At 47.9% G+C, this 25,565-nt stretch overlaps 1 long non-coding RNA gene across 1 annotated transcript; it reads right to left on the bottom strand.

The window, feature by feature from the left end:
- Positions 1-1,521: 1,521 nt before the first annotated feature.
- Positions 1,522-11,512, bottom strand: LOC132536782 (uncharacterized). The gene is made up of 3 exons (XR_009548312.1): positions 11,352-11,512; positions 3,408-3,564; positions 1,522-1,810 (listed from the first exon to the last, which is right to left on the bottom strand). It is a non-coding gene; the product is annotated as an uncharacterized LOC132536782 (long non-coding RNA).
- Positions 11,513-25,565: the final 14,053 nt, after the last annotated feature.

Genomic DNA, 25,565 nt, shown 5'->3' with positions numbered 1-25,565 from the left:
TCCTCACAACATCCCATATCCAGAAAGGGCAAAGAAACCTTGTTTCTTTTTGTTTTTCAACCAAGTTTATTATTTTTATTTATTTATTGGGGAATTAATATTTTGCATTCAACAGTAAATACTAACATTCGTACATGCATAACATTTCCCACTAGGTCCTCTGTCATCTTTCTAAACCTGTATTCTCCTCCACCCCTCACCCCCATCCAAGCAAAAGACACCTTATGAGTGTCTGAGGAATTCACTTACTTGGCCAGTCTTCCTGGCATGTTCCCCACTTTCTCAACAGCAGGTCAGTGTCCATTTCCTCCAGGAAGGATCTAGCCTCAGCTGTTCAGGGGCCTGGCGGGGGAGATATTGTTGATGCTGAAGAGGCCCTTCTCAATGGATGAAAACAAGAGCAGCAGCGGCCAGGAAGCCCCATTCCTGTAGACCTACCCTGTAGACCTGGATGGGTATGGAAATAAAAAAAAGGTTGAAGGCATGGTAATCAGGAGCCAGAGTGTCACCATGACAAGGCTGGAGCGATGGACCCAAGGGGAGCCGGCAGGCCCTGGATTCCTGAGGGATCCTAGAGGCTGCTGCCCTCTGGGGAAAGAGCTCAGCACCACCCCACTCCCCAATCTACAACTACCCGCCTACCCCAAACACACACCATGGATCCAGTCAGGTCCTCCTGGGCACATTGCTATCTGCCAGCTCCCCGGCTCCTTCATTTGCGGTCTACACCCAAGACCAAGGAAGGTCCTTTGGACAGGAAGGTGGGCGCTGGCTCCAGCAGACTCCCATACACCTAAGGTGGAGTCTCATCAGCCTAGGCTGGCCCTTGGACCCCCCTCACCATCCCCCCACACCACCAACAATGCAGGGTGGAGTTTGGCCAGCAGTCAAGGGCTGTGACAAAAAGTGGTCTCAAGTACTTCTGGATGGCTCTCTGCCTCTACCCAACCAATCCACTGACCCGTGCATCCATCCATCCAACCGTCTATCATCCATCCATCCATCCATCTATCCACCAGTCAACCAAGCTAAGTAGAGGAGACATCTCCTTGAATGATAAAGACAATCAACCCTGTACACGTTGGTTGCCACGTGTCCTGGTCACCTGAGGAGGGCAGTGAGGCTGATCCAGGGGCTGTGTTGGGGGGTGTGGGTGTGGGTGGTGTGAGTAGGTGATTCTGTGAGTTGGGTCAGGTCAGGGGTAGGGAGAGGGGAAAGGGGTGTGCTAGCAGTTGTCAAAGGAGCATTATCACGAGAGCACTTTCAGGAGCTCTGGAGTTAGTGAGGAGGGAACACGGAGGAGAGGACAGAGTAGAGCTGAGTAGAGGAGAAAAGAAGAGAGGGCAGGAAAGGAAAGGAGAGAAGAGGAGCGATGAGGAGAGGAGAGCAGATTAGAGGAGAGGAGAGGAGAGGAGAGATGAGAGGAGAGACAAGAGGAGAGGAGAGGAGAGGAGAGGAGAGGAGAGGAGAGGAGAGGAGAAGGGAGGAGAGGAGAGGAGAGGGGAGGTTGGAGAGGAGACAGGAGAGAAGAGAGGAGAGGAACTGGGAAACCTACCTCAACAGAGGTAGGCATATAGGCAGGCAGGATGGCAGGCATGCATGCAGGCAGCTGTAGCCCAGGCTCCCTGGCTCCCTGGAACACCTCCTCCTTACCTCTGTGGGCTGTCAGATCCGAGGTCCGTGGTCTTTCAGCGCTATCCTCCCATCCTTCCGTCAGTCTGTGCCACGGAGCTGGGGTCACGGTGTTGTCCTCCGCTCTAGTGGCAGGGCAGTTGGGCTGCCCAGTGCCAGTGCGCCTGCGCACAGAATCCTGGGGGGACATCACACACCACAGATCTGGTCAGGTCACCCTGTGTCGCTTGCTCTCTGCCAGCTTTCCGGCTCCTTCGTTTGTGGGTCCACACCCAGAACCAAGTAAGTTCCTTTGGCCAGGCTGCTGGGCACTGACTCCAGCAGACTCCCATCACCTAAGGTGTAGTCTCACCAGCCCAGGCCTGGCCCTAGCACCCCTCTGCCCCTCCCCCCACACCACCACCAATACAGGGGGGAGGTCTGACCAGCAGTCAAGGGCTATGACAAAAAGTGGTTTCAAGTACCTCTGGATGGCTCTCTGCCTCTACCCAACCAATCCACCGACCCATCATCCATCTATCCATCCATCCATCCATCCATCCATCCATCCATTGAAACACCAATTAAGCTAGTAGAAAAGGAGAGAAACTTGAATGATGAAGACAATCAACATGGTCCATTTAGGTTTCCTCGAGTCCTGGTCACTCTTGAGGGCAGTGGGGCTGATCTAGGGACTCGATTGGGGGGTATGGGTGTGGGTGGTGTGAGCAGGTGAGTCTGTGAGCTGGGTCAGGTCTGGGGCAGGGAGGCGGGAATGGGGTGTGCAGGCAGTTGTCAAGGGAGCACTATCACGAGAGCACTTTCAGGAGCTCTGGAGCTAGTGAGCAGGGAACACAGAAGAGAGGACTGAGGAGAGGTGATTAGAGATGATAGCCAGAGGGCAGTAAATTAGAGAGGAGAGGAGAGGAGAGGAGAGAAGAGGTTGGAGAGGAGAGAGGAGAGAAGAGAGGAGAGGAACTGTGTTGGTACGCTTCTAAAAACCCCTTCTGTTTCATTAGTTTAATCCCCCCTGCTATTTACTATTTACATAACCACTTCATTCTATTTACATAACCACTGTTTTTTGTTTTTTTTTTTGCCCTAGTTGTTGCAGCCTTGTTGCTGTTATTATTGCCATTGTTGACGTTGCTTTGTTGTTGGATAGGACAGAGAGAAATGGAGAGAGGAGGGGAAGACAGAGAGAGAGGGGAGAGAAAGATAGACACCTGCAGACCTGCTTCACCCCCCCGCGAAGCGACTCCCCTGCAGGTGGGAAGCCGGGGGCTCCATCCGGGATCCTTACGCTGGTCCCTGCGCTTTGCGCCACGTGCGCTTAACCCACTGCGCCACTGCCCGACTCCCCATAACCACTGTTAACAAGCACCACACTCCCTCCAGGGCATGGGTGGTTTAGTGGCAGAATTCTTGCCTGCTCCGCCCCTCTCCTTGTCATACCCTGACTTTCACCAGTCACTTTTCTCTCCACCTTCTCTGTGTTGCATCTTGTTCCCACCCTACTGGGCTAGTATATTTATAAGGACAAGATTGTAGTTTTTAGTTTAGCTTAGCTTGGTATAGATTGCGCTGTGTCCTGCATGAATAAAGAGATACTGCCTACAGCTCAACCATGAGTCCCTGGTCATCTGTTACCCGCCCATGAAGCCAGCCCGTCAAAAACAACAGAACTGGGAAACCTACCTCAACAGAGGTAGGCATATAGGCAGGCAGGATGGCAGGCAGGCATGCAGAAAGCTGTAGCCCAGGCTCCCTGGCTCCCGGGAACACCTCCTCCTTACCTCTGTGGGCTGTCAGATCCGAGGTCCGTGGTCTTTCAGCGCTATCCTCCCGTCCTTCCGTCAGTCTGTGCCACGGAGCTGGGGTCATGGAGCTGCCCTCTGCTCTAGTGGCAGGGCAGTTGGGCTGCCCAGTGCCAGTGCGCTTGCTCATAGAATCCTGGGGGGACATCACAGAGGGCTTTTCGCAGTTGCTTGGCGACCAGGACCCCGCCCTTATAGTTGACCCCAAGGGAGGTGGTGGTGGCATAGGCCACGACCCCCATCCCAAACTTGACCTTAGGGGTGGGTGGTGGCCAGCCACCAGAGGCAGAGCCCCAGGCCAAAGCTAGTGCTACTGGGCAGGGCCTTAGGACGAGGGGCGCGGTGGGGGCGTGTCCTGGGGGCGGGGCCAGCATCTGACAACCCAGGGCTGGGGTCAAGGGCTGCCAGGCCCCTTTTCCAGACATGTGCATTGACAGACAGACTGACTGACTGACGGTGCCCGCCCAAGAGACATCCCAGGTCCCTGGGCCCCCTGAGCTGCCCCAGGTTTGGCAGGAGACCGCCTTGACACAGGATTCTGTAGTGGAGACCCTTGTCGACCCCACTGACCACTGACAACTGCCCTCCTCCCTCTCCTCCTCTTACTCCTCCTCAGAGGGTCCTCACATGGGGCCCTTGGCCTAGGCAAGCCAGGGCTGCTGATCCGGCTGCTGCAGCTGTTATCAGCTGTAATTGAGTGGGTGGGTGCAAGTATCTGAACCAATCAGTCAGTCCGTGATTCTTGGGAACTGCCTGCCTCCAGCTCAACCCACTCTTCAGTCCAGCCCCCCCCATGATGCCCCCTTACCCCTTGCCCCCTGTCCCCCAGTGCACCAACTGTTGTCTACTCTGTGCCTCCCTGTGCTACTTTCCTGCCACCCTGCTGCTGCCCTCCAGCCCTGGGGATCCAGGGCCAGCCCAGCTGCCATCTCACCATCCACAAGGAGTTATCTGCGTGACCCCCCTCACCCACCCACACACACACAGAGAGAGAGAGACACACACACATCCCTGCACACACTCAGGGACTCCCCAGCCTGCAGTCTGGCCCCCTTACAGTCTCTCTCAGCCCCTCAACCCCCTTCCAACCTCTGCCATGACCCCCCACACACACCTGGCCCAAGGTAGCAATTCTCTCTCTTCACCCCTCCACTCTATTTGCACTAAGGAAGTGAAGATACTTTTTCTCTGGGTGTAAGGGAGGTAGTCATCTCCTTCCAATGTGCAGGGGAGCAGGAACTCCAAACAATCTACAAAGTAACATTTGGGTCTCAGGTCTCCCCACCCTGTATTGTGTAGTGCAGGCCTATGACTGGCAAAAACACCCCACCCTGAGCACAGGTCTGGCTGGAGTAGTGACTCTGCCTGCAGATTCGGAGACAGAGAGAGTTTACAGGTTCAAAACCTTTACTTCCCAGAAGCTGGTGATTCTCTGGGGGGAAAAAGAAGAAAAACGCCTTTATTATTTTGTTTCCTGCCTGGCTCTCCTGTCTTATGCCTATTTCTCAGTTAAAAAAATGGTAAACCTTTTTGTGAGGGAGCAGGACCGAGACAAGGGCAGGCGGACTCCATGGAGGGTTGATGGAACTGCGCTCCTGCCATGTTTCCAGAGCCCCAGTGGCTATGCCAGGCGATATCTGATTCCAGAGATACCCCTATGTCGTCTCAAGACATTATTTCCAGGACTCATCCTCAGGAGAATGAGGATTCAAAAATAGAAAGGTCATACTGGTGTAAAAAGTAAACACAGGGGGGTCGGGCGGTATCTCCGAGTGTTGAGTGTTAAGTGCTCGTGGCACAAAACGAAGGGACAGGTGGAAGCATCCATGTTGGAGCCCCTGACTCCCCACCTGCAGGGGAGCACATTCACAGGGGGTGAGTTAGATCTGCAGGGGATCTATCTTTCTCATGCCCCTCTGTCTTTCCCCTCCTCTCTCCCTTTCTCTCTGTCCTAGGCAACAACAACAACAATAATAATAACCACAACAATGATCAAGCAACAAGGGCAGCAAAAGGGGAAAAAATGGTCTGCAGGAGCAGTGGTTTTCTAGTGCAGGCACCTCGCCCTGGCAATAACCCTGGAGGCAATCAATCAATCAATCAATCAATACATATATAAAAAATACAGGTAATGTACATGTATACGTGCCTGTTTGTTTACACTGAGGAAATGTAAACACAGTTTTATTTATATACTGAAGCAGATCTGCAGTGGTCTATCTCTCTCTCTCCTATCTGTCTCTCGCCTCCTTTCTCCTTTTCATTGTCTTATGCAAGGGCAGTAACAACAATAACACTAATAATAACAGCTAACACAATGATCAAGCAACAAGGGCATCTAAAGGGAAAAAAATGGTCTGCAGGAGCATTGGATTCCTGGTGCAGGCACCTAGCCCTGGCAATAACCCTGGAGGCAATAAATAAATACATAAATAAATAAATACATAAATACAAAAAAATACAGTTAATATACATCTGTACGTGCCTGTGCGTGTTTCCACTGAGTAAATGTAAATGAACTTTTATTTATTTATTTATTTCCTAGCCAAGAGAATTTCTTTTATTGCTAAAGAAATGTCATATTCAGTGGACCAGGCCGTGCCGCAACTGGTTAAGCACTCAGGTTATAGTGCAGGAGGACCTGGGTTCAAGACCCTGGTCCCCACCTAAAGTGGTTAAGGTTTATAAGTCATGCAACAGTGCTGCAGGTGTCTCTCTGTCTTACACCCTCTCTATCTGTCCCTTTCCTTTCAGTTTCTGACTGTCTCCATCCAATAAATAAATTAAGATAATAAAAAATTAAAGAAAAGAAAGAAAATGAAATATCCCAACACTTCAAGGGCCTGCTCAGGACATTGCTGTCCCTGTTTAGATCCTCACAACATCCCATATCCAGAAAGGGCAAAGACACCTTGTTGTTTGTTGGTTCTTTTTGAACCAAGTTTATTATTTTTATTTACTTATTTCTTTATTTCTTTATTGGGGAATTAATATTTTACATTCAACAGTAAATGCAAACGTTCATACATGCATAACATTCCCCACTAGGTCCTCTGTCATTCTTTTTGACCTGCATTCTACTCCACCCATCAACCCCATCCAAGCAAAAGACACCCTTTGAGTGTCTGAGGAATTCACTTGGCCAGTCTTCCTGGCATGTACCCCTCTTCTCAAGTGCAGGTTAGTGACCAGTTCTACCAGGAGGGATCTATCCTCAGTTGTTCACTGGGCTGTTGGGGGAGATATAGTTGGTGCTAGAGATGCCTTTCTCAATGGATGAACACAAGAGCCGCAGCGGCCAGGAAGCCCCATTCCTGTAGACCCCCCCCCCCCGGAGACCTGGATGGGTATGGAAATAAAAAAAAGGTTGAAGGCATGGCAATCAGGAGCCAGAGTGTCACCCGGGCAGGGCTGGAGCGATGGACCCGAGGGCATCTGGCTGGCCCTAGACCCCTGAGGGATCCCAGAGACTGCTGCCCTCTGGGGAAAGAGCTCTGCACCACCCCCTCCATCTACACCTGCCTGCCTGCCTGCCCCAAACACACACCACTGATCCGGTCAGGTCACCCTGTGTCTCTTGCTCTCTGCCAGCTTGCCAGCTGCTTCGTTTGTGGGTCCACACCCAGAACCAAGTAAATTCCTTTGGCCAGGCTGCTGGGCACTGGCTCCAGCAGACACCCATCACCTAAGGTGGAGTCTCAGCAGCCCAGGCCTGGCCCTGGGACCCGCCTGCCCCTCCCCCCACACCACCACCAATACAGGGGGGAGGTCTGACCAGCAGTCAAGGGCTATGACAAAAAGTGGTTTCAAGTACCTCTGGATGGCTCTCTGCCTCTACCCAACCAATCCACCGACCCATCATCCATCTATCCATCCATCCATCCATCCATCCATCCATCCATTGAAACACCAGTCAATTAAGCTAGTAGAAAAGGAGAGATCTCCTTGAATAATGAAGACAATCATCGCTGTCCATTTAGGTTTCCTCGAGACCTGGTCACTCTTGAGGGCAGTGGGACTGATCTAGGGGCTCGGTTAGGGGGTATGGGTGTGGGTGGTGTGAGCAGAGCAGGTGAGTCTGTGAGCTGGGTCAGGTCTGGGGCAGGGAGGCGGGAATGGGGTGTGCAGGTGGCTGTCAAGGGAGCACTATCACGAGAGCACTTTCAGGAGCTCTGGAGCTAGTGAGCAGGGAACAGGGAAGAGAGGGCTGAGGAGAGGTGATTAGAGATGATAGCCAGAGGGCAGGAAATTAGAGAAGAGGAGAGGAGAGGAGAGGGGAGAGGAGAGGAAAGGAGAGGAGGGGAAGGGAGGAGAGGGGAGAGGAGAGGAAAGGAGAGGAGGGGAAGGGAGGGGAGGGGAGGGGAGAGGAGAGGAGAGAGGAGGTTGGAGAGGAGAGAGGAGAGAAGAGAGGAGAGGAACTGGGAAACCTACCTCAACAGAGGTAGGCATATAGGCAGGCAGGATGGCAGGCAGGCATGCAGGCAGCTGTAGCCCAGGCTCCCTGGCTACCGGGAACACCTCCTCCTTACCTCCTTGGGCTTTCAGATCCGAGGTCCGTGGTCTTTCAGCGCTATCCTCTCGTACTTCCTTCAGTCTGTGGCACGGAGCAGGGGTCACTGTGTTGCCCTCAGCTCTAGTGGCAGGGCAGTTGGGCTGCACAGTGCCAGTGTGCCTGCGCACAGAATCCTGAGGGGACATCACAGAGGGCTCGCGCAGTTGCTTGGCGACTGGGACCCCGCCCTTATACTTGACCACAAGGGAGGTGGTGGTGGTATTGGCCATGACCCCCATCCCAAACTTGACCTTAGGGGTGGGTGGTGGCCGGCCTCCAGAGGCAGAGCCCCAGGCCAAAGCTAGTGCTGCTGGGCAGGGCCTCTGGCCAAGGGGCGTGGTGGGGGCGTGTCCTGGGGGGCGGGGCCGTCATCTGACAGCCCAGGGCTGGGGTCAAGGGCTGCCAGGACCCTTTTCCAGACATGTGCATTGACAGAGAGACTGACTGACTGACAGTGCCCGCCCAAGACACATCCCAGGTCCCTGGCCCCCTGAGCTGCCCTGGGTTTGGCGGGAGACCGCCATGACACAGGCCTCTCTAGTGACCCTTGTTGACCCCATTGACCACTGACAGCTGCCCTCCTCCCTCTCCTCCTCTTACTCCTCCTCAGAGGGTCCTCACATGGGGCCCTTGGCCTAGGCAAGCCAGGGCTGCTGATCCGGCTGCTGCAGCTGTTATCAGCTGTAATCGAGTGGGTGGGTGCAAGTATCTGAACCAATCAGTCAGTCCGTGATTCTTGGGAACTGCCTTCCTCCAGCTCAACCCACTCTTCAGTCCTGCCCCCCCCACAATGATGCCCCCTTTCCCCTTACCCCTGTCCCCCAGTTCACCAACTATCATCTACTCTGTGCCTCCCTGTGCTACTTTCCTACCACCCTGCTGCTGCCCTCCAGCCCTGGGGACCCAGGGCCAGCCCAGCTGCCATCTCACCATCCACAAGGAGTTATCTGCCCTGACCCACCTCACCCACACTCACACACACACACACATACACACACACACATTCCTGCACACACTCAGGGACTCCCCAGCCTGCCGTCTGGCCCCCATACAGTCTCCCTCTGCCCTTCAACCCCCTTCCAACCTCTGCCATGACCCCCCACACACACCTGGCCTAAGGTAGCAATTCTCTCTCTCTCTTCACCCCTCCACTCCATTTGCAATAAGGTAGTGAAGATATTTTTTCTCTGGCTATAGGGGAGGTAGTTGTGTCCTTCCAATGTGCAGGGGAGCAGGAACTCCAAACAATCTACAAAGTAACATTTGGGTCTCAGGTCTCCCATCCCCTAGTGTGCAGTGCAGGCCTATGACTGGCAAAAACACCCCACCCAGAGCACAGGTCTGGCTGGAGTAGTGACTCTGCCTGCAGATTTGGAGACAGAGAGAGTTTTCAGGTTCAAAACCTTTACTTCCCAGAAGCTGGTGATTCTCTGGGGCCGGGGGGAGGGGGGGGGAAGAAAAATGCCTTTTTTTTTTCCTACCTGGCTCTCCTGTCAGATGCCTCTTTCTCAGTGAAAAAAGGGAAAACCTTTTTTTGAGGGAGCAGGACTGAGACAAGGGCAGGCGGACTTCATGGAGGGTCGATGGAACTGCGCTCCTGCCATGGTTCATGGTTCCTGCTAGTGGCTGTGCCAGGCAGTATCTGATTCCAGAGATACCCCTATGTCGTCTCAAGACATTATTTCCAGGACTCGTCCTCAGGAGAATGAGGATTCAAAAATAGAGAGGTCATAATGGTGTAAAAAGTAAACACAGGGGGGTCGGGCGGTATCTCTCAGTGTTGAGTGTTAAGTGCTCGTGGCACAAAACGAAGGGACAGGTGGAAGCATCCATGTTGGAGCCCTGGGCTCCACACCTGCAGGGGAACCCATTCACAGGGGGTGAGGCAGATCTCCAGGGGATCTATCTTTCTCAAGCCCCTCTGTCTTTCCCCTCCTCTCTCCCTTTCTCTCTGTCCTAGGCAACAACAACAACAATAATAATAACCACAACAATGATCAAGCAACAAGGGCAGCAAAAGGGGAAAAAATGGTCTGCAGGAGCAGTGGTTTCCTAGTGCAGGCACCTCGCCCTGGCAATAAGCCTGGAGGCAATAAATAAATAAATAAATACATACATATATAAAAATACAGGTAATGTACATGCATACGTGCCTGTTTGTTTACACTGAGGAAATGTAAATTCAGTTGTATTTATGTAATGAAGCAGATCTGCAGTGGTCTATCTCTCTCTCCTCTATCTGTCTTTCCCCTCCTCTCTCCCTTTCTCTCTTTCCTATGCAAGTACAGTAACAAGAACAACAGCAACAACAGTAATAATAATAACCAACACAATGATCAAGCAACAAGGGCAGCAAGAGGGGAAAAATGGTCTGCATGAGCATTGGATTCGTGGTGTAGACACTGAGCCCTGGCAATAACCCTGGATCAATACAGACAGACAGACAGACAGACAGACATAAATTAAAATACAGTAAATATACATGTATATGGGCCTGTGTGTGTTTCCACGCAGTAAATGTAAATAAACTTTTGTTTACTTATTTATTTACTTATTTATGTCTTACGTAGCCAAGAGAATTTCTTTTAATGCTGAGGAAATGTTACAATCAGGGTACAGGATGTGCCGCACCTGGTTAAAAGCACACAAGTTACAGTGCAGGAGGACAAGGTTTCAAAACCTTGGCCCCCTCCTGCAGGGGGAAAGATTAATAAGTGGCGCAGTAGTGCTGCAGGTGTCTCTCTGTTTCACACCCTCTCTATCCGTCCCTTCCCTCTCGATTTCTGACTGTGTCCATCTAATAAATGCATAGGGCTGTCAACCCTGTACATGTAGGTTTCCTGGTGTCCTGGTCACTTGAGGAGGGCTTTGGGGCTGATCCAGGATCTGTGTTGGGGGGTGTGGGTGTGGGTGTGGGAGGAGTGAGCAGGTGAGTTTTGAGCTGGGTCAGGTCAGGGGCTAGGAGAGGGGAAAGGGGTGTGCCAGCGGCTGTCAAGGGAGCACTATCACGACATCACTTTCAGGAGCTTGGAGCTAGTGAGCAGGGAACACGGAAGAGAGGGCTGAGGAGAGGTGAGTAGAGGAGATGATAGCCAGAGGGCAGGAAATTAGAAAAGAGGAGAGGAGAGGAGAGAGGAGAGTATGGAGAGGAGAGGAGAGGAGAGGAGAGGAGAGGAGAGGAGAGGAGAGGAGAGGAGAGGAGAGGAGAAGAGAGGAGAGAGGAGGTTGGAGAGGAGAGAGGAGAGAAGAGAGGAGAGGAACTGGGAAACCTACCTCAACAGAGGTAGGCATATAGGCAGGCAGGATGGCAGGCAGGCATGCGGGCAGCTGTAGCCCAGGCTCCCTGGCTCCCTGGAACACCTCCTCCTTACCTCTGTGGGGTGTCAGATCCGAGGTCCGTGGTCTTTCAGCGCTATCCTCCCGTCCTTCCGTCAGTCTGTGCCACGGAGCCGGGGTCACGGTGTTGCCCTCGGCTCTAGTGGCAGGGCAGTTGGGCTGCACAGTGCCAGTGTGCCTGCTCACAGAATCCTGAGGGGACATCACAGAGGGCTCGAGCAGTTGCTTGGCGACCGGGACCCCGCCCTTATACTTGACCACAAGGGAGGTGGTGGTGGCATTGGCCATGACCCCCATCCCAAACTTGACCTTAGGGGTGGGTGGTGGCCAGCCACCAGAGGCAGAGCCCCAGGCCAAAGCTAGTGCTGCTGGGCAGGGCCTTAGGCCAAGGGCCGCGGTGGGGGCGTGTCCTGGGGACGGGCGGGGCTGTCATCTGACAGCCCAGGGCTGGGGTCAAGGGCTGTCAGGCCCCTTTTCCAGACATGTGCATTGACAGACAGACTGACTGACTGACAGTGCCCGTCCAAGAGACACCCCAGGTCCCTGAACCCCCTGAGCTGCCCCGGGTTAGGCGGGAGACTGCCTTGACACAGGCCTCTGTAGTGGAGACTCTTGTTGACTCCATTGACCACTGACAGCTGCCCTCCTCCCCCTCCTCCTCTTACTCCTCCTCAGAGGGTCCTCACATGGGGCCCTTGGCCTAGGCAAGCCAGGGCTGCTGATCCGGCTGCTGCAGCTGTTATCAGCTGTAATCGAGTGGGTGGGTGCAAGTATCTGAACCAATCAGTCAGTCCATGATTCTTTGGAACTGCCTGCCTCCAGCTCAACCCACTCTTCAGTCCTGCCCCCCCCACAATGATGCCCCCTTTCCCCTTACCCCTGTCCCCCAGTTCACCAACTGTCATCTACTCTGTGCCTCCCTGTGCTACTTTCCTACCACCCTGCTGCTGCCCTCCAGCCCTGGGTACCCGGGGCCAGCCCAGCTGCCATCTCACCATCCACAAGGAGTTATCTGCCCTGACCCCCCTCACCCACACTCACACATACACACACACATACACACACACATTCCTGCACACACTCAGGGATTCCCCAGCCTGCCGTCTGGCCCCCATACAGTCTCCCTCTGCCCTTCAACCCCCTTCCAACCTCTGCCATGACCCCCCCACACACACCTGGCCCAAGGTAGCAATTCTCTCTCTCTCTTCACCCTTCCACTCCATTTGCAATAAGGTAGTGAAGATACTTTTTCTCTGGCTATATGGGAGGTAGTTGTGTCCTTCCAATGTGCAGGGGAGCAGGAACTCCAAACAATCTACAAAGTAACATTTGGGTCTCAGGTCTCCCCATGCCCTAGTGTGCAGTGCAGGCCTATGACTGGCAAAAACACCCCACCCTGAGCACAGGTCTGGCTGGAGTAGTGACTCTGCCTGCAGATTTGGAGACAGAGAGAGTTTTCAGGTTCAAAACCTTTACTTCCCAGAAGCTGGTGATTCTCTGGGGCCGGGGGGGGGGGGCGAAGAAAAATGCCTTTTTTTTTTTTTCCTACCTGGCTCTCCTGTCTGATGCCTCTTTCTCAGTGAAAAAAGGGAAAACCTTTTTTTGAGGGAGCAGGACTGAGACAAGGGCAGGCGGACTCCATGGAGGGTAGATGGAACTGCGCTCCTGCCATGGTTCCAGAGCCCTATTGGCTGTGCCAGGCAGTATCAGATTCCAGAGATACCCCTATGTCGTCTCAAGACATTATTTCCAGGACTCATCCTCATGATAATGAGGATTCAAAAATAGAGAGGTCGGTCATTCTCAACTTATTTTGATGGAGTTGGGTGTTGAGCACATTTTTAATGGATGCATTTTGAAGGTTCCCTAAAGTCTGTACTGACCGGTTTTGAGAATATGGGACTAATGACTAAGTGAGCCTCATATATGGGAGAAGAAAACAGGTTCGGATGAAAAAGATGGAGGGTTGGACCTGGGAACATCTCACTGATTTTTCATCCCTGAGAGCTCAAGGAGACACCAAGAACACTCCCCTTAATCTATCATACTTTCTTAAGCTATTGCAGCACTATTCACTGCTAGACTTTAAATAGCGTAGTAATGAATGCAGGGCTCATAGAACAGGGTATGAAACTGAGCTCTTGTATCCCAGGAAGCAAGCACAGCTTATACTCAACCTATATCAAGTTGTATGGTGTGGGTCCCAATTTTACTGGATGCATTATGAGGGTTCTCCAAAGTCTGTCGAAATCGCTTTTGAGAATAAAGGATGAATAAAGGAGTGAGCCTCCTGAGAGGCAGAAGTAAACAAGTTCGGATGAAAAAGAGGGTTGCACCTGGGAATATCTTACTGATTGTTCACCCCTGAGAGCTCCAGGAAACATCAAGAGCACTCCCTTGTATCATACTTTCTTAAGCTATTGCAACACTATTCACTGCTAGATTTCAAAGAGCACTGTGTAGTGATGAATGCAGGGCTCATAGAACAGGTTATGAACCTGAGCACCCTCTGTATCACAGGAACTAAGCACAGCTGATTCTCAAAGTGTTTTGATGATATAGGGTGTAGAACACGATTTAACTGAATGTGTTATGAAGGTTCCTTAAAGTCTGTAGTGACCGGTTTTGAGAATATGGGACAAATGACTGAGTGAGCTTCATAGATGGCAGAAAAAAAACAGGTTGGATAAAAAGAGGTTTGACCTGGGAAGATCACACTAAAAATAACATTAAAGACCTTGGAGAATCTTCAAAATCCAGTCTGTGAAAACACGCTCCACACCTTATCACTTCAAAACACAATAAGAATTTACTGTTCTTTCACCCTGGAAAAGAGGAAGCTAACATTCACACCCTGTTCTATGATGCCTGCATTGATCTCTTTAGATATGTGATTAGCAAGCAAGAAGTGACTACTGCTGCAAAAGTGAGAAAGCCTGCTAAACGATAGTGATTTTTGTGTGCTTCTAGAGATGCACAGAGTGAAGTTCTTAGTTGTAACAGTCTATCACCAGAAACAGTTTTCTTCTGCTCTGCATTAGGCAAAAAAAAAAAAAAAAAATTCACATATATTTTCAAAAGCAGTAACTCAAATCCTTGGAGAACTTCAAAATCCAGTCTGTGATAACATGCCCCACACTTTACCACTTCAAACCACAATGAGAATTTGCTGTTCCTTCTTCCTGAAAAAGATTAACCTAAGATTCATACCCTGTTATATAATGCCTGCATTCATTTCTTTAGAGGTGCCATTAGCTGGAAGTGAAAACTGCTGCAAAGGTGTGAGAAAGCCTGGTACATGACAGTGCTTTTTGTGTCTCCGTGTGCTCCTAGAGATGACCAATCAGTGAGAAGTTTTCAGTTGTAACCGTCTTTTTCACAAGAACCAGTTTTCATCTGACTCGCTTTAGGGAAATCACCCATTTCACACATATTTTCCAAAGCCTTCACTACAGACCTTGGAGAATCTTCAAAATCCAGTCTGTGAAAACATGCTCCACACCTTACTACTTCAAAACACAATGATAATTTGCTGTTCTTTCTTCCTGAAAAATATTAAGCTAACATTCATGCCCTGTTCTATGATGCCTGTATTCATCTCTTTAGAGGTGTGATTAGAAAGCTAGAAGTGAATATTGCTGCAAAAGTGTGAGAAAGCCTGCTACACGACAGTGTTTTGGTGTCTCCTTGTGCTCCTAGAGTTGAACAATCCGTGAGAAGTTCATAGTTGTAATAGTCTTTTTCACCAGAACCAATTTTCATCTGACCCACATTAGGTGAAATCACCAATTTCACACATATTCTCCATGCCTTCACTACAGACTTTGGAGAATCTTCAAAATCCAGTCTGTGAACAAATTCTCCACTTATTAGCACTTCAAAACACCTTCAGAATTTGCTGTCCTTTCTTTCTGAAAAAGGAAAGCTAAGATTCATACCCTGTTCTTTGATGCCTGCATTCATCTTTTTAGAGGTGTAATTATTATGCTAGAAGTGGGGTGGGGGTGGTGGGATGGGACACAGTCTTTTTGTGTTTGAATGGTGTTTATGAAGAAGAAAAAACAAAAAAAAGCTAGAAGTGAATAGTGCTCTAAAATTGTGAGAAATCCTTCTACATGACAGAGCTTTTGGTATTTCCTTGTGCTCATATAGATGAATACTCTGTGAAAAGATCACAGTTGTAACTATAATTATTTTCCCTCTATTATTAGGCAAAGTTACACATTTTCAACATATTCTCAAAAGTGGTCATAAAGTGGTCTGGAAGTTAATGCAGGACTCATATAACGGTATGAATCTTAGCATCCTCTTTTCCAGGAAGAAATACAGCAAATTCTCAGTGTGTTTTGACATTGTATGTTCTGGGTGATGCTTTTACAGAATGGATTTTGAAGTTTCTCCAAGATCTTTAGTGACTGCTTTTGAGACTGTGGGAATGTGTGATTTCGCCTAATGTGGTTCAGATGAAAACTGATTGTGGTGTGCTGGTGCTCACTTGGGTAGCCTCGCAAGCAAGGTAGCTGCTGGCTTTCCTGTTACTGTTTCTTGTGATCGCATGATGCAAAGAACCCGGAGAAATTCAGGTATGAACTTCCGATATATTTGAAGGAGGATATATCTATAAGCTTATATAGAAAATGGAACAAAGAACATTTTTCACATATGTCAGTAATTATGTTTTTTAAATGTCAGTAACCCTATGGTGTGGAAGGATAAGGAATGAAGGAAATTGATGACATACCAAAAGGTCAAGGCAATCAGTTTCCATGAAGCAAGAGATGTTAATTATCTAATGGTATTAAGAACAACATGGTGGTTAAACCAGCAGAGTGAGATAAACAGAGAAGGGCAGAGTCTGATGTAAATCATGGTGATCATAAAATCTGGGAAGTGAGGTGTGTGTGTGGAGGTCTCACTGTTAAGTTACAGGCAAGGCAGTGATAGAGGCCCCATCTCAATGATGGGGGAGTTCCCTTATGCTCTACCATGCTTTCACATAATCCCACAAATCCTCATTTTTTAATTTATTAGCAGGGTTATGGGTCTATATCAGCAAAGGATGTCATATCTGTCATAGGGACAGCAGTGTAGGGATGAACAGAAACTTTCTGAATGGTAACATTTATAATGTCATGTATGCACTTTTTGAGGAATCGAATAAGGCAAGGAGCAATCAGTAGCAGAACTTCAATAGCCATCAAGGGGCCTAGAAAAGGTAAAAGCCATGAAGTTAGAGGAGAAAACCAAGAGTTAGTACTGAAGGAGGAAAGGGAATTCTTAAGTCACGGCTGAGTTTATGCAAAGTATCAACATTTTTTTTTACCATCCCAGATTAATTTATAAAAAAGCAGCTTTCTTCTTGTAGTGCTACCCATGTCCCTCCATGTTCCACTAGAATCACGTCAAGAACTGGACGGTTCTGGAGAGACCTTGGCGAGAGAGTTTATGTCTCTGGAGAGACTCCAAGCTGTCAGAGGTGAAGTTGATGGACTGCCGAAGTTGATCTTCAATGAATCCAGCCGTATAGAGAGAATGTCCCAAAGCACCGCCAGCAAGCCTAATGGAGGCTGTCAGCCCAATGCCTATGACCAGGAGAAGAAACAGTCTTCCTCGGGTGGGAAGTCAGCCAATGGAATTCTTCTCCATAGAGGGTTAGCTGTGGAACAAGGGACACTAGGATTCAAGGACAGGCTAGAGAAGAGTTGACATGAAAATATAGGGTTGAATTGCATCAGAACAGAAACAAAGGAGTGACATACCTGTCAGAAGACAATGTGAGGCTTTTTTGAACATCAGGGACCTTGGGAGAAAAGGAAGAAGTTAACAGACACTTAATGAATTCAGAGCTAGTAGCTTCTGTGTAGAGAGGAATTGAGGTAAGGGGTGGTAAGTCAGAAGAAAGGGAGGAGTTGGGTAGGCTAATGAGGTTGGCTGGGGTACTGTTTACTGGTGTAGCAGCTAGAAGGTGTATGCTAAGAGAAGCACACAGAACACAGTTTGAGGCATTAGGGAGAGTAGGGGATTAATCATTAAGACAGCATATTGAATTGGCATATCGCACCAAAGTAAAAGACTCGGGTGGGTGGGAGGAGAGAATACAAGTTCAAGGATGACAGAGGACCTGGTGGGGTGGTATTTGTTATATGGGAAACTGGGGAATGTTATTCATGTACAAATTACTGTATTTACTGTTGAATGTAAAATATTAATCCCCCAATAAAGAAATTTTTAAAAAGACAGCATATTGAAGATAATCAGGCCATGGGGATAGATCAAAGTTAAAGGAATGGGAGGCAAGAGCTTGAGAAAGAGCTTTTTCATTATCATATTTTGAGTTTGAACTTCTCTAGAGGCAGGGACTACCGAGATGAAAATATCAGCAGAAGGAGAATTAGAAGCAGCACTGTTATAAAGTTTTCCAGTGACTCCAGTGGCCCACCTAGGGTGCCATGGGTCATGAATGATAAATTTAAGAGATCCCTTGTCAGAAAAATATTGTCGGCTAGGATTGAATAATCAGACATATGGGCATCTATAAGCACAAGGGCTGGTGGCTTCAGAAATGACAGAAATGGTAACAGCAGACTGCATCCCTTATGGGAGCAATTTTCAGTCCCAATAATTTTATTTAATCCATTGTAAGTTTCTCTTACCTGAAACTGTCAGATGAGAACATTAGAGGAAGAGGCAGGGGTAGGAAGAGTGGACAGTGGAATTAGATATACCGAGAGAGCAATAGGCGAGAGAAAGGCAGTGGAAGGGTTTTGTCCTTGGACACAGTGCATCAGTTTTCTCAAGTCCTGCCAGGTTGCATTCTGCATCCTGCATCTCTTCTTCTTCAAGGAGAGCTGCACCATCTTCTGGGCAATGTCAGAAATTGTGTGCGGGGATCCAAATGGGTCTGGGGCATTCTGCGGGAACACACAAACAAACCCTAACCCTGTGGTTAACACTGAATCTGACCCTTTCCATGGGCCATCCTATGGAAAGTTCTTCCACTTGACTTTTGTAACTAGAAGAGTGGATGGCATTTGCCAATGAGATATAATAGGTAGAAAATCCGAATTTTTGTAAATATTAAAAAGGTTCAGTGTAGTTAATGCTTTAGCCAACTGGATATTGGGGCATAAATTCCTTCCCCTTCTTTTTTTAGTCGAGCCTTAATATGCCCTCTCAACAATGGCTTGCCCCTGGGGATTGTATGGAATGCCTGTGGTAATTGTAATGTCCCAAATAGAACAAAAATCTTTAAATTGTTTGCTGACAAATGCTGGACCATTATCAACTTTAAAATTTTTGGCAACCCCATAACAGCAAAACAAGACATGGCTTATGGGCTTTTTTGAGCTTTCTCCAGTTTGCGCCATAGCCCACATAAATTTAGAGAAGGTATCAATTGGGAAAAAAAAAACATATTTTTGTTTACCAAAATTTGGCAAGTGGGTGATATCAACCTGCCAGAGGGCATTGGGTTTTAAGCCATGCGGGTTAACCCCGAGAGTCTGAATAGCAGCTGTCTTGATTAAACTAGCACAGGAGGAGAATATAGCAAGAATACATTTCAACTGTGCTAGAGGAATATCAGGACATCGAGCTCCAAGACCTTTAAGATTAACATGGGTTGAGGAATGGAAGTCAGCAGCACTTTAGACAGAGGCTAGGAGAATTCCTGTGGAGAAGGCAAGGCAATCAGCTGCAGCATTTCCTTCAGACAGAGGACCAGGAAGAGGACTATGGGAATGGAGGTGTTGAATATACAGTGGTTAAGATCGAGAACAGAGCATAGAGGCAATTTGAATTAGGAGAGGAGAAAGTGGGTTGTCATCTAATCTCACATAAGAACAAGCAAGGCATGGAAGTAGGTTCTCAGTATACACACTGTCAGAAAAAAAGATATGATTCTGGTATAGTTTTAAGGCTAGAAAAACAGCATAGAGTTCTTTGTACTCAGTTCCTCAAGTAGACACCAAAAGCACTGTCCTGTAGCAGGCTTTCTCACACTTTTGCAGGTGTATTTACTTCTAGCTTTCAAACCACACCACTCAAGAGATTAATGCAGGCATCATAGAACAGGGTCTGAATCTCAGCTTCCTCTTTTCCAGGAAGGATAAGGGATTCTCAATGAGTTTTGAAGTTTACAGGTTTGGAGCACGTTTTCAATCTCACAGGTTTAGAGCATGTTTTCAATCTCTTCATTTTGTAGATTCACCAAAGTCTTTCATGACTGCTTTTGAGAATATGTAGGAAATGACTGATTTTATCAAGGTGGGTTTGATGAAAACTGGTTCTGGTGAAAAAGACTGCTACAACTGGAAACTTCTCATTCATTGTACATCACAGAGAACTCAATGAGATACCAAGAGCACTGCCTTGTAGAAGGCTTTTTTCTTTTACGAGAGCACTGCTCAGCTCTGGCTTATGGTGGTGCAGAGGATTGAACCTGGGCCTTTGGAGCCTCAGGCACGAAAGACTGCATAACCATTATGCTATCTACCTCTATCCTATAGAAGGCTTTTGCACAATTTTGCAGCCCTATTCACTTCTATCTTTCACATCTCACCTCCATAGATATGAATGCAGGTTTCATAGACCAGGGTGTGAATCTTTGCTTCTTGTTGTCCAGCAAGAAAAGACAGCAGATTCTCAATGCTTTTTGAAATTGGAAGGTGTGGAGCATATTTTCACTGGCTGCATTTTGAATATTCTCCAAAGTTTTTAATTACCTCTTTTGAGAATATGTGGGAAATGACTGATTTAGACTAATGTGGGTCAGATGAAAACTGGTTCAGGTGAAAAAGATGGTTAGAACTTGGAACTTCTCACTGATTGTTCATCTCAGAACATTCAAGGAGACACTAAGAGCCCTGCCCTTTAGCAGGCTTTCTCATTCTTTTTTAGCAGTATTCACTTTTAGCTTTACTCTAAGGAGACGAATACAGGACTCATAGAACAGGGTATGAATCTTAGCTTCCTCTTTTCCAGGAAGAAAGAACAACAAATTCTCAATGTCTTTTGAAGTTCTAATATGTAGAGCATGTTTACTGACTGCATTTTGATGATTCTCCAACATCTCTATACTACCTCTCCAGCTCTATTCTTTACTTTAGAGTGAAATAAAGAGAGTGATAAAGGGAGAGGAGACAGAAAGAAAGCAGATGCACCACTGCACCACTATACCTTCCATCGAGTTCTCCTGGGCCACCCAGCTACTCTTTAAGGCTCAGCTCAGCTGTCATCTCCTGCAGGAAGCCCTTCCCAACTGCCAGTCCAGGTCAGGTACCTCTCAGGCAGGGGAGCTACCTGAGACACCCCAAATGTCTGGAGGGCTCTGAGCTAGATGCAGGCATCCTTCAATCTTTACTTCTTGACCTGTATGGTTACTGGATATTTGGAGCACTAGCTAGCTAGGCCAACTCTACAAATTAGGGGATGACTCCTTTTGGCATCTGGCCACAGATTGTTCTTCAAATTCCACTGATGCGTGTGTCAGGCCCAGACCTTAGTCTAGCTTGCTTCTGGCCACAGGTTTTATTGCTAATTTCAATGGAGTGTGGTAAACCCAGCCAGGTCTGTCTTCTGTGCTCTAGCACTATTCAGTACAGGGTGCTGGCATTGTTGTATCTTTCTGTGTCTGTCTTTATGTCTCTCTTCCTCTAAATATTTTTTTTATTGGGCTCTTACTAGAAGTCAGTCCCTGCATCATGAACTGAGTCTTCCTGGTGTTGAAAATTTTCTTTCTTTGCCTTTTGGATTATTTAGTTTCATGCTTATTGGGTTCTGAGGGGAATTGAGGGGACAGTTTTCCTGCTGCAGGTTCCAGACATATGTTCCCAGGTGCACCTTTCCTGCAGTGTCATTGTCATTATCCCATGAGAGCACAGGTCTAGAGAAGTGTAACTATATTCCACTGGAACATTTTGATTCACTGGGGCTGTGATTTCCACTGGAATCTCCCAACTCAACCAATGGAAGCACACATCTTCCTTTTGTCTTTCTGCAGCCAGGGCCTGGGGAGCGTCTGGTTTTTGCATGAAGAGTGACTTTGCATGGGAGACTCATGAATGCCCTCTTCTGGGAATCTGAGTGTGATGTGTGGACACCTGGAAATCATCTGTCAGCTGTGAGAGGCCACATGAGCACTTTCCTTAGAAGAACCCAAAGGGTTCATCCACTATTGTTTGGTCAAACAGAGTTCCAATCTATGTAGAAAACACAGCTCTGCTTGGGTGCTTGGTATGCTTGTAGTCTGCTTCCCTGAGCAGTGGACTGAGAGTCTGGAGGCTGAGCAGGCAGCCAAACATGACTGGCCAGGCTTATACCCCTGAATTCTGATGAGTACCCAAGTTTCCCTGGGTAACGGTGTCTAGATGATAGTGAGGCAGGGGATTGAATCTGGGACTATGGAGAGTCAGACATGAGTGTCCCTTTGCATATGCATCCCTGCTTAGCCAGAATATGGACTTCCTGGCTAGCTCCTGACCAGCTGGGTGTCTGTAGGTAGGTTGCAGATGAGGGTGGCTACCTAGCAGCCATAAGATTAGAATAGGTGAGCTCTGTGTGTACACACACACACACACACACACACACACACACACACACACACACTCCTATCCTGGCCTGGTAATACATCAGATGGTAAAATTTGGGGTAAGTCTGGGGGTCTGTGGAGACAAGAGGTGCTGTCTTACCATCTCTACAAACCAGGTTGGTACCTATCAAGAATCACAGTAGTTCAGGAGATTTTGGCACTGTGGTATCTTCCACCTCAGTCTCTAGCACAAGCAATATGCCCTCTCCTCAAATTCATGACTGTATCTCTCCCAGAATTTATAATAATTATATTATATAAATTATTATTAAGACTGGAATTTCTTCCCCCAGTTATTCTGATGCTTGTCCCCAAGAAGGCACAAGATAGCAGCACAATTCAGGCAGTTGTTTCTAAGAATTTCTTGGACAACACGAGTGCAGAATTTCTCCACAGTGCATTAGGACATGTGAATTGGACAGAGTCAAGAAACATTACTTATACCTGTGATGCTCCAGGGGCACTGTGGGGGTAGCTAGAAGGTGACTCAGTGCTGAGGCCCTGGCATTAGCATTGCACAGCAAACAAGTGTCAGTAACTGACATCAGTTCTATTGTAAGACAGAATCGAATTCTGCTCTGCTCAAAATGGATAGGAGTCAGAATGAGAGATAGAGAGAGATGGGGAGGGTATAGTGAGAGATGGGGGGGAAATTAGAAGGAGAATTTGTGAGAAAGAGCAATTAAGAGAATGTGGGGAAAGGTGGAGGGAGATAGCTTAAAGTTAATTCAAAGATGGTACTGTCATAGCTTAAAGTTAATTCAAAGATGGTACTGTCATGCCTAAGTCTCCATAGAACCAGGTTCTATCCCCATCACCAGTTTAAGCTAGAGCCCAGCTGTGCTTGGTAAAATAAATGAATGAATAAATAAATACTGGAAAACAGAGAGCTCCCACAGAAGAGCATTGGAAGTTTCTTTTACCACCCCACTTTTGTTGTAACATGAGTTCGTTCATTTACTAGGGTACAAGGTAGGGGAGGACAGAGAGAGAGAGAAAGAGACAGAGCGAGAGAGAGCCAGAGCATCGCTCAGGCAATGCAGACATCCTTCATCCTCTACTTCTTGACCTGTATGGTTATCGGATACCTAAAGTGCTAGGCCAACTCTCTACCACTTAGAGGATGACTCCTTTTGGCATCTGGCCACAGGTTTATTCTTCAAATTCCACTGAAGGGTGTCTTAGGCCCAGGCCCTAGTCTAGCTGGCTTCTGACCACAGGTTTTACTGACAATTTGTATGGAGGGTGGTAAAGCCAGTGGCTCCCGGGGGTCCTTTGAGGGGCCCCCTAATTCCAATGGAGGGTGGTGAAGGCAGCGGGTACAAGAGCGGGGTTAGATATGAACAGGCATGTGGGTGGGGCCAGATAGATAGATATCACAATGGTTATGCAAAAGAACTTTCATGTATGAGGTTCCAAAGTTCTAAATTCAATCTCTACCTCCCACCAGAGCTGAGTTAAAATAATGCTAACTGTGGTTTGTGATGGTGCTGGGGATTGAACCTTGGGTTTTGGAGCTTCAGGCATAAAAGTCTTTCTCTTTTTTTTCTTTTATTTTTTGCTCCAAGGTTATCACTGGGGCTCAGTGCCTGCACTACAAATCCACTGCTCCTGGTGGCCATATTTTGATTTTTTTTGATAGGACAGAGAGAAATTAAGAGGGATGGGAAAGATAGGGGGAGAGAAAGATAAACAGCTGGAGACCAGCTTCACCACTAGTGAAGCGGCCTCCCTGCAGGTGAGGAGCTGGGGGCTAGAACTGGGATTCTTGCATGGGACCTTGCACTTTGGTGCACCACCACCTGGCCCCATAAGTTTTTTTTTTCATGACCATTATGGCATTCCCCTCCCCCTCCCTGCCTCAGTTTTTTTATTTACTGTTTATTCATGAGAGAAAAAGGGAGGAAGAGAGAACCAGATTATCACTCTTGCAATTGTGATGCTAAACATTGCTTTTAAGACCTCATGTTTGTGAGTTCAAAGCTTTATCCAATGAGTAACCTCTTGGACCACCATAGAACAGGCATTTTTGTCTTTGCTAGTGTAAAAAATTACATTTCAGAGGCAGGAGTAGATAGCATAATGTTTATGCAAAGAGACTTTCATGCCTGAGACACCAGAGTCCCAGGTTCAATCCCTTGCACCACCATAAACTAGAGCTGAGCAGTGCTTTGGTTAAAAAAATAATACTAGGGGGCTGGGTGGTGGCGTGTTAAGCACATATGGCACAAAGCACAAGGACCAGCTTAAAGATCTCGGGTTCAAGCGCCTGGCTCCACACCTGCATGGGAGTCACTTCATAAGCAGTGAAGCAGGTCTGCAGGTATCTATCTTTCTTTTTCCCTCTTTCTTCCCCTCCTCTCTCGATTTCTTTCTGTTCTATCCAACAACGACAATAACAATGATAAACAACAAGGGCAACAAAAGGGAAAATATGGCCTCCAGGAGCAATGGATTCGAGTGCAGGCACTAATCCCCAGTGAAAACCCTGGAGGTAATAATAATAATAATAATAAAGAAAATTACATCTCAGCAAGGTGCTATTATGTCTGGCTTTTAGGTCCTTGCATGCTGTTTTTCTCTCCACCTCTTTTCCGCTACTCTTTTGATTTCTCTCTGTCCTACCCAACATCAACAACAACAAAATGGAGAACATGGCCTCCAGGAGCAGTGGATGCATAGTGCAGGCACTAAGCCCAAATGATCACCCTGGAGCTTATGTATATCTTTGAGTTTAAAAGATAGGAGGTACTAAAGAACATTTACACAGCTGGGAGACTAATTGACTGCAAGAAAGAAGGTGAAAATGGAGACGTGTGTGTGTGTGTGTGTGTGTGTGTGTGTGTGTGTGTGTGTGTTGGCAGTCCCTACCATTGCAGTGAGGGCAAGGTCTCTTCCTTTCTGAGTCACACCTACACCTGTTACTACCTCCAAATGGCTTTCCTTTTTTCCTCCTCTCTCTAGGTTCTGATGGAATTGGAGTTCACAGCCCTCTTTTCACCTTCCACTATCATTTATCCCCTTCTGTGTATATGGACCAAAACTTTTTTTTTAGATTTTTTTATTATCTCTATTGAACAGCTAGAAATCAAGATGGAAGGGGGTGATAGAGAGAGAGAGAGACAGAGAGACACCTGAAGCCATGCTTCACCACTCACAAACCTTTCCCCCTGCAGGTGGGGACCGGGGGCTTGATCGTGGGTCCATGTGTGCCACTGCCTGGACTCAACGTGTCATTTCTTTTAAAAGGGGAAAGTGAGTAAACTGGCATCATTTAGGTGAGGGGTTTTAGGGCAGGATTTGCTGCCTGTAACTGATTTTTCTTCCAGGGCGACTGATTACAATCTGATCCTTATTTCTGATCATAGACAGAATCATCCCAGAGCCTGGTTGTGAGAATGTGTTTCTCTTGCCTGTCCTTCAGCTCTGGCCCACTCGCATTGCATCTCATTGCCTTTAAGCTCTGGATTTTATTTTATGTATACACACACACACACACACACACACACACACACACACACACACACACACAAATTTCTGTGATGAGGTGTAGGCTTATAGCATTGTAGGAGCCTTGGGGGCTTCAGAGGTTTCAGGGAAGGAGTGTCTGCTCAAACTAAATTGGCTTTGTCTTTTTCTCTTACCTGACTGAGAGCCCTGA

Source organism: Erinaceus europaeus, chromosome 2, assembly GCF_950295315.1.
Source record: "Erinaceus europaeus chromosome 2, mEriEur2.1, whole genome shotgun sequence".
Lineage (NCBI taxonomy): Eukaryota > Metazoa > Chordata > Mammalia > Eulipotyphla > Erinaceidae > Erinaceus > Erinaceus europaeus.
This window is presented reverse-complemented; position numbering and strand designations above follow the sequence as displayed.